We start from the raw sequence: 7686 nt of genomic DNA, 5'->3' as shown, positions 1-7686 counted from the left end.
AGTTCTCAGTTCATGCACTATTGAAGCCTAGCTTGAAGGATTTTGAGCATTACCTTGCTAGCATGTGAAATGAGTGCAATTGTGTGGTAATTTGAATATTCTTTGACATTGTCCTTCTTCGGGATGGAATGAAAACTGACCTTTTCCAGTCCTGTGGCCACTGCAGCACTTTAATAGAATCATTTTTTGGATTTGAAATAGCTCAGCTGGAACTCCATCACCTTCACTAGCTTTGTTCGTACTAATGCTTCCTAAGGCCCCCTTGACTTTATACTGCAGGATGTCTGGCTCTGGGTGAATGATCACACCGTCATCGTTATCTGGGTCATTAAGAGCTTTTTTTTGGTACAGTTCTTCTGTGTATTCTTACCACCTCTTCTTAATATCTTCTTCTGTTAGGTCCATACTGTTTCTATCCTTTATTGTGCTCATCTTTGCATGAACTAGTTTTTAAAGAATAACAATTTGGCTATTCTCCATGCTATTTCCCTTTTTAGAAAAGAATTATTTACTGGAAGTCAAAGAATAATATCAAACAAGACTTGGATCTATAAAACCATTCGGAAAAAAAAAAAAAAAACTTTATTTTAAAAATTGAGTTTTTTGTTTTTTTTTTTAATTTTCTTCTTCTAGAGAAACAAACCCTGAAGCTAGTCATTGTACTGGTTTTAAAGTACCATCTTGATATCATGATGCATTTTATACTTCAGGAAAAAAATATTTAGGTATATGCATTTAAAAAAAAAAAAAACCTCATCTTACAGTTATTATTCTATGCTGTTCTGCCTTAAGCCACTTTAGAGATGAATAAAACTAAGCTTTTACTTTCTAATGAAGTAGAGCGTTAATTATTATCTGTTCAGCCACAGTCTCAGAAATGTAAAACCACTGAAAATTACTCATTTTTATCCTGCCAGTGAGCTTTTATGAAAGTAGAATTTAGTAAGTTGTTTTCAAAATCTACTGACTTAAATAAAGCTGATGGACATAAAATTGTATCAATAACATTTGATACAACCAATCATAATTATTTAATAGCAGAATATTGGAATTCATTGCAATTAGATTATTTAGTATGGTTTAGTTTAGATTCTCAGATGATCACGAGCAGTAGCTATATTAAAGTTTATCACTTAATCATTGGAGTGAAAATCACAGCCTCTGTTTGGTCTTTCATTTTTTGTGAGTAAATCATTAAAAATTTAGAAGAACAATATAATTTAAACCCTGGGAAGTTTGCTTAGATATTTGTTCATGTGTTCTCTTTTTACTTTCAAAAGAAATAGATAGGATAAGGAATAGCAAATGAAGTTGTATTCTCCCCTTATATATATATATATATATATATATATATACATATATATATAATCATCAGAACCACTAGCAAATATTTACTGAATGCATATCCTGTATTCAAATTAGTGCTATGCATAATTGCATAATTAAAGTGACTGAAGATTAAAATTGGCTTTTATTACTAAACCATGAGTATTTATTACTGTCAAGTTAATTAATTGGTGTTAGATTTCTAATAGTAATTACAGCAAGAGATAATATGTAGCTGTAGTGCTATAGAAAATGTACTTGAGTGGCAGTTAGACCTAGAATTGAGCCCTGGTTTTGCTACCAACTGTGTATTCTTGGAATAAATCCCTTTGTTTTTCTAAACCTCATTTGCTTAGTTAAGGAGACTGAATCTTTTTAAATTCTTTTCAATGCTGTATTTTATGAATTTATGAAAGCAATGTACTCAGTAAATACCACAAGTATCAGTTGAATGCTTATCTTTTTAAGAGGTCTATCTTCAATAAAAAACTTCACAGTATGCTGATTTGTAGGAAGGCAAAATATATTATTTGAACTAAAACAATCTTTCACAGTATAACTCTAAACACAATCCTAATAAATACATTCATTAATATAAAATTTTCTCTTTTTTAGTATCTTAATTTGTTTTATTGACATTTATTAAGATCTAGTTGTCACTATCTTCCATGCACAATCTATTCAATGAATATATATCCTTACTTTGACTGTGTTCTGATAATCATATTTCTGGGCTTTCACTCTTTCAGGTGCATGGTAGAATTGCACTTTCAGCTCCCAGAGAGATTGAGTGGGGCCATGTGCCTAACTGTGGTCAATTAGTTGTGAGCAGACATCACTTATAGAATGATCATTTAACTGTCAATAATTCAACATTCTCTTCTCCCTCTGGTGTAGGATTGACAATTTCCAAGTTGGTGATTTCTCTGTCAGTTCTGTCCCTGAGTGACTATGAAGAGCAGGGACAACCGGATGAAGGACATATAGCAAGAGCAAGAAATAAAACTGTTTTGTTTTTATCATTTACATTTTGGAATCCTTTCTACAGTATATTTTAGCTTGCCTTGATTAATGAAAATGGAATATCAAATGAAGTATTTTGAGTTGGTGCCTTTTCTAGATCTTTTAAAGTATTGCATGCAATTAGATTAACTAGGCTATCCAAATTCATTTTAAAATATTTATTTAGATTTCACTTTGTCCTAGGCAGCAATCTAAGTGCTGAGGATATACCTAGGTTGGTGAAAAAATCAGACAGTTTGTACCTTCATGGAGCATACATTACAATGGGGGAGCACAATCAATATTTTCCCTTTCCTTTCCAGATCTCCTTTCTGCCTCTTATCCTGTTCTGTGCTTAAGATCAAAGTAACAAACTTCCTTATTCTTTGGCTTCTCACTAGGTTTTGCCAATGGAGTGTGCCTTCATAGGCAGAGGTTCATAGTTAGAGAATGAAGTTGATATACTTATTCCTCCAGTTCTCTTCCTGTCATCAAACCTGCAGGAAGCTGTATCCTTTTACCAAAGATAATGAAGATCATAGCTCAAATAAAGTGACACTTTCCATGTCCCTTCCCAAACAGGTTCTTTTAGTCAATTGCTTCCATTTTCTTTTTTTAGGACTAAGTGCAAGTCTTCATTGTTGAAATCCCTAGATATTGCACAATTCCTTGTTAGTTTCTCTAAATTTTGTTCACACTCTCAATAATCACATTATTAAATTCTCCTCAAATTACTTCTTTTGAACATATCCTACCCTCTCTAAATATCAAGGAAAATATAAAATTTAGTTCAGGCATACCTTGGAGATATTGCATGTTTGGTTCTAGACCATGGCAATAAATAAAATATTACAGTAAAGCAAGTCACTTTGATTTTCCAGTGCATATGGAAAGTTACGTTTTCATTGTACTGTAATAAGTATACTCTACATTACACTTTACATTATACTCTAGTAAATATGCAGCAGCATGATATCTAAAAATGTACTTATCTTAATTAAAAAATAGTTTATTGCCAAAATATGCTAACCATCATCTGACAACACAGGGTTGACACACGCTTTTACTTTTTATTAAAACACAGTATCTGTGAAGTACAATAAAGCAAAGCACAATAAAATGGGGAATACTTGTACTTTAATTTTATTTGCCTTGTGAATTTAGATAAATGTATTAATTTGTATCAAAGAATTATAGTTTGCATCAATTCTCTGAAGATACTTTGTCACTCTAGTAATCTCCTATGCCCAAAATACAGTGTTTCAGATACTGTAAGGTAGAAGTTTTCAATACAAAAAATCTGGATCTTTATCTTTTTCTATAAAAATCATATCATTATTTTTGAAATTTAAAAGAAAAAGCTTGCTCTTTAGTCACCCCCACGCAGCCTTCTTGCTGCGGTGAGTGAGCCCGAGGCAGCCATTTCCGGCTAAGTGTTCTCTAATACCTGTGATTCTCATCCTTGAAGATGCCTGAGGAAGTGCACCATGGAGAGGAGGAGATGGAGACATTTGCCTTCCAGGCAGAAATTGCCCAACTCATGCCTCATTATCAACACCTTCTATTCCATCAAGGAAATTATTCTTCGGGAGCTGATCAGTAATGTTTCTGATGCCTTGGACAAGATTCGTTATGAGAGCCTGACAGACCCTTCCAAACTGGACAGTGGTAAAAAATTGAAAATTGACATCATCCCAAACACCCAGGAGCATACTTTGACTCTGGTAGACATGGGCATTGGCATGACCAAAGCTGATCTTGTAAATAATTTGGGAACCATTGCCAAGTCTGGCATTGAAGCATTTATGGAGGCTCTTCAGGCTGGTGCAGACATCTCCATGATTGGGTAATTTGGTGTGGGCTTCTACTCTGCTTCCCTGGTGGCTCAGAGGTTAAAGCCTCTGCCTCCAATGCGGGAGACCCGGGTTTGATCCCTGGGTTGGGAAGATCCCTGGAGAAGGAAATGGAAACCCACTCCAGTACTCTTGCCTGGAGAATCCCACGGACAGAGGAGCCAGGTAGGCTACAGTCCACGGGGTCGAAAAAGAGTCGGACACAACTGAGCGACTTCACTTCACTTCACGTCACTTCACTTCTACTCTGCCTACCTAGTGGCAGAGAAAGTGGTTGTGATCACAAAGCATAACAATGATGAACAGTATACTTGGGAGTCTTCTGCTGGGGGTTTCTTCACTGTCCGTGCTGACCATAGCCTATTGGCCGTGGCACCAAAGTGATTCTCCACCTGAACGAAGATCAGACAGACTACTTGGAAGAGAGGCGGGTCAAAGAAGTGGTGAAGAAGCACTCTCAGTTCATAGACTATCCAATCACATTTTATCTGGAGAAAGAATGTGAGAAGGAAATCAGTTATGATGAGGCTGAAGAAGAGAAAGGTGAGAAAGAAGAGGAAGATAAAGATGATGAAGAGAAGCCTAAGATTGAAGATGTGGGCACAGACAAGGAGGATGATAGTGGCAAGGATAAGAAAAATAAGACAAAGAAGATAAAGGAGAAGTACATTGATCAGGAAGAACTGAACAAGACCAAGGCCATTTGGACCAGGAACTCTGATGGCATCACCCATGAGGAATATGAAGAGTTCTACAAGAGTCTTACCAATGACTGGGAAGATCACTTGGCATTGAAGCACTTCTCTGTAGAAGGTCAATTGGAATTCAGAGCACTGCTGTTCATCCCCCATCGGGCTCCTTTTGAACTCTTCGAGAACAAAAAGAAAAAGAACAACGTCAAACTGTATGTCCGCTGTGTGTTCATCATGGACAGCTGTGATGAGTTGATTCCAGAATATCTCAACTTCATCCGTGGGGTGGTTGACTCTGAAGACCTTCCCCTGAACATCTCCCGACAAATGCTTCAGCAGAGCAAAATCTTGAAGGTTATTCATAAGAACATTGTTAAGAAGTGCCTTGAGCTCTTCTCTGAGCTAGAAGAAGACAAGGAGAACTATAATAAATTCTATGAGGCATTCTCTAAAAATGTGAAGCTTGGAATCCATTAGGACTCCACTAACGGTGACACCTTTCTGAGCTGCTGTGCTATCACACGTCCCAGTCTGGAGATGAGATGACTTCTCTCTCAGAATATGTGTCTTGCATGAAGGAGACCCAGAAGTCCATCTATTACATCACTGATGAGAGTAAAGAGCAGGTTGCCAACTCTGCATTTGTGGAGCGCGTGTGGAAGCCGGGCTTTGAGGTGGTGTACATGACGGAGCCCATCAATGAGTACTGTGTATAGCAGCTCAAGGAGTTTGATGGGAAGAGTCTGGTCTCCGTGACGAAGGAGGGCCTGGAGCTGCCTGAGGATGAGAAGAAGAAGATGGAGGAGAGCAAGGCCAAGTTTGAGAACCTATGCAAACTCATGAAGGAGATCTTGGATAAGAAGGTGGAGAAGGTGACGATCTCCAACAGGCTGGTGTCTTCCCCCTGCTGCATCATGACCAGCACTTATCCTTGGACCACCAACATGAAGCACATCATGAAAGCCCAGGCGCTTCAAGAAAATTCGGCCATGGGCTACATGATGGCTAAAAAGCACCTGGAGAACAATCTTGACCACCCCATCGTGGAGACCCTGCAGTAGAAGGCAGAGGCAGACAAAAACGATAAGGCCGTCAAGAACCTGGTAGTGCTGCTGTTCGAAACTGCACTGCTCTCTTCTGGCTTCTCGCTTGAGGATCCCCAGACCCACTCCAACTGCATCTACTGCATGATAAATCTTGGCCTGGGCATTGATGAAGATGAGGTGATGGCAGCGGAGCCCAATGCTGCTGTTCCTGATGAGATTCCCTCCCTTGAGGGTGTCGAGGACACCTCTCGCATGGAAGAAGTAGATTAGGAGTTTCTACCTGCAGACTGCTCCCTCTGTAAAGGATCCCCATGGCTCCTGCAGTAGCAGCCCCAGTGGCCCTGGCCCATGTGGTTCCCTCTGCTGATGTCTAGTGGTTTTATTTCTGTCCTTTATGTAGGATACATGGGCCTTTGTTCTGAAATTAAAGTATTGAAAATAAAGAAGATGCAGGTTTATAAAAAATGGAAAGAAAAGAAAAAGCTTGACAAATATGGATGTGTTTGGAGAATTTTCCCTTATGTTAATCTTAAATGGCATTTTTTAAAACGTTCTTTTTATTCAGTTACTAGATTTCACATCTATATCCACTTCATTGATTACACAAAAGGCTTTGACTGTGTGTATCACAATAAAATGGAAAATTCTTAAACAGATGGGAATATCAGACCACGTTATTTGTCTCCTGAGAACCTACATACATGTCAAGAAGCAACAGTTAGGACCCTACATGGAACAACTGACTTGTTCAAAATTGGAGAATGTTATCAGGCTTCCCTGGTGGCTCAGAGGTTAAAGCGTCTGCCTCCAATGCGGGAGACCCGGGTTCGATCCCTGGGTCGGGAAGATCCCCTGGAGAAGGAAACGGTAACCCACTCCAGTATTCTTGCCTGGAGAATCCCATGGACGGAGAAGCCTGGTAGGCTACAGTCCACGGGGTAGCATAGAGTCGGACACGACTGAGCGACAGAATGGAATGGATGACAAGACTGTATATTGTCACCCTGTTTATTGAACTTATATGCAGAGTATATCATGTGAAATACCAGACTGGAGGAATTACAAGATGGAATCACAATAGCTGGGAGAAATATCAACAACCTTAGACATGCAGATGTTACCACTCTAATTGCAGAAAGTGAAGGAGAACTTGAGTCTCTTGATGAAGGTCAACGAGGAAGGTGAAAAAGCTGGCTTAAAACTCAATATTCATAAAACGGAGATCATGACATCTGGTACCATCACTTCATGGCAAATAGAAAGGAAAAGCAGAAATAGAGACAACTTTTTACTTTCCTGGGCTCCAAAATTACTGCTGACAGTGATGGAAACCATGAACTTGAAAGATGCTTGTTCCTTGGAAGGAAAGCTGTGACAAACTTCAGTTCAGTTCAGTTTAGTTGCTCAGTCATGTGCGACCCTTTGCAATTCCATAGACTGCAGCATGCCAGGCTTCCATGTCCACCACCAACTCCCAGAGCTTACTCCAACTCATGTCCATTGAGTCAGTGATGCCATCCAACCATTTCATCCTTTGTCATCCCCTTCTCCTCCTAACTTCAATCTTCCCAGCATCAGGGTCTTTTCAAATGAGTAAGTTCTTCCCATCAGGTGGCCAAAGTATTGGAGTTTCAGCTTCACCATCAGTCCTTCCAATGAACACCCAGGACTGATCTCCTTTAGGATGTACTGGTTGGATCTCCTTGCAGTCCAAGGGACTCTCAAGAGTCTTCTCCAACATCACAGTTCAAAAGCATCAATTCTTCA

General features: G+C 39.0%; 1 pseudogene; it reads left to right on the top strand.

The window, feature by feature from the left end:
• Nucleotides 1-3796: 3796 nt before the first annotated feature.
• Nucleotides 3797-6204, top strand: LOC129564462 (heat shock protein HSP 90-beta-like; annotated as a pseudogene).
• Nucleotides 6205-7686: the final 1482 nt, after the last annotated feature.

The sequence above is a fragment of the Moschus berezovskii genome, chromosome X (genome assembly GCF_049115385.1).
Source record: "Moschus berezovskii isolate FMDL1 chromosome X, NW_MosBer_1.0, whole genome shotgun sequence".
Lineage (NCBI taxonomy): Eukaryota > Metazoa > Chordata > Mammalia > Artiodactyla > Moschidae > Moschus > Moschus berezovskii.
The sequence above is the reverse complement of the archived record's forward strand: the minus strand, read 5'-3'. Positions and strand labels throughout refer to the sequence as shown.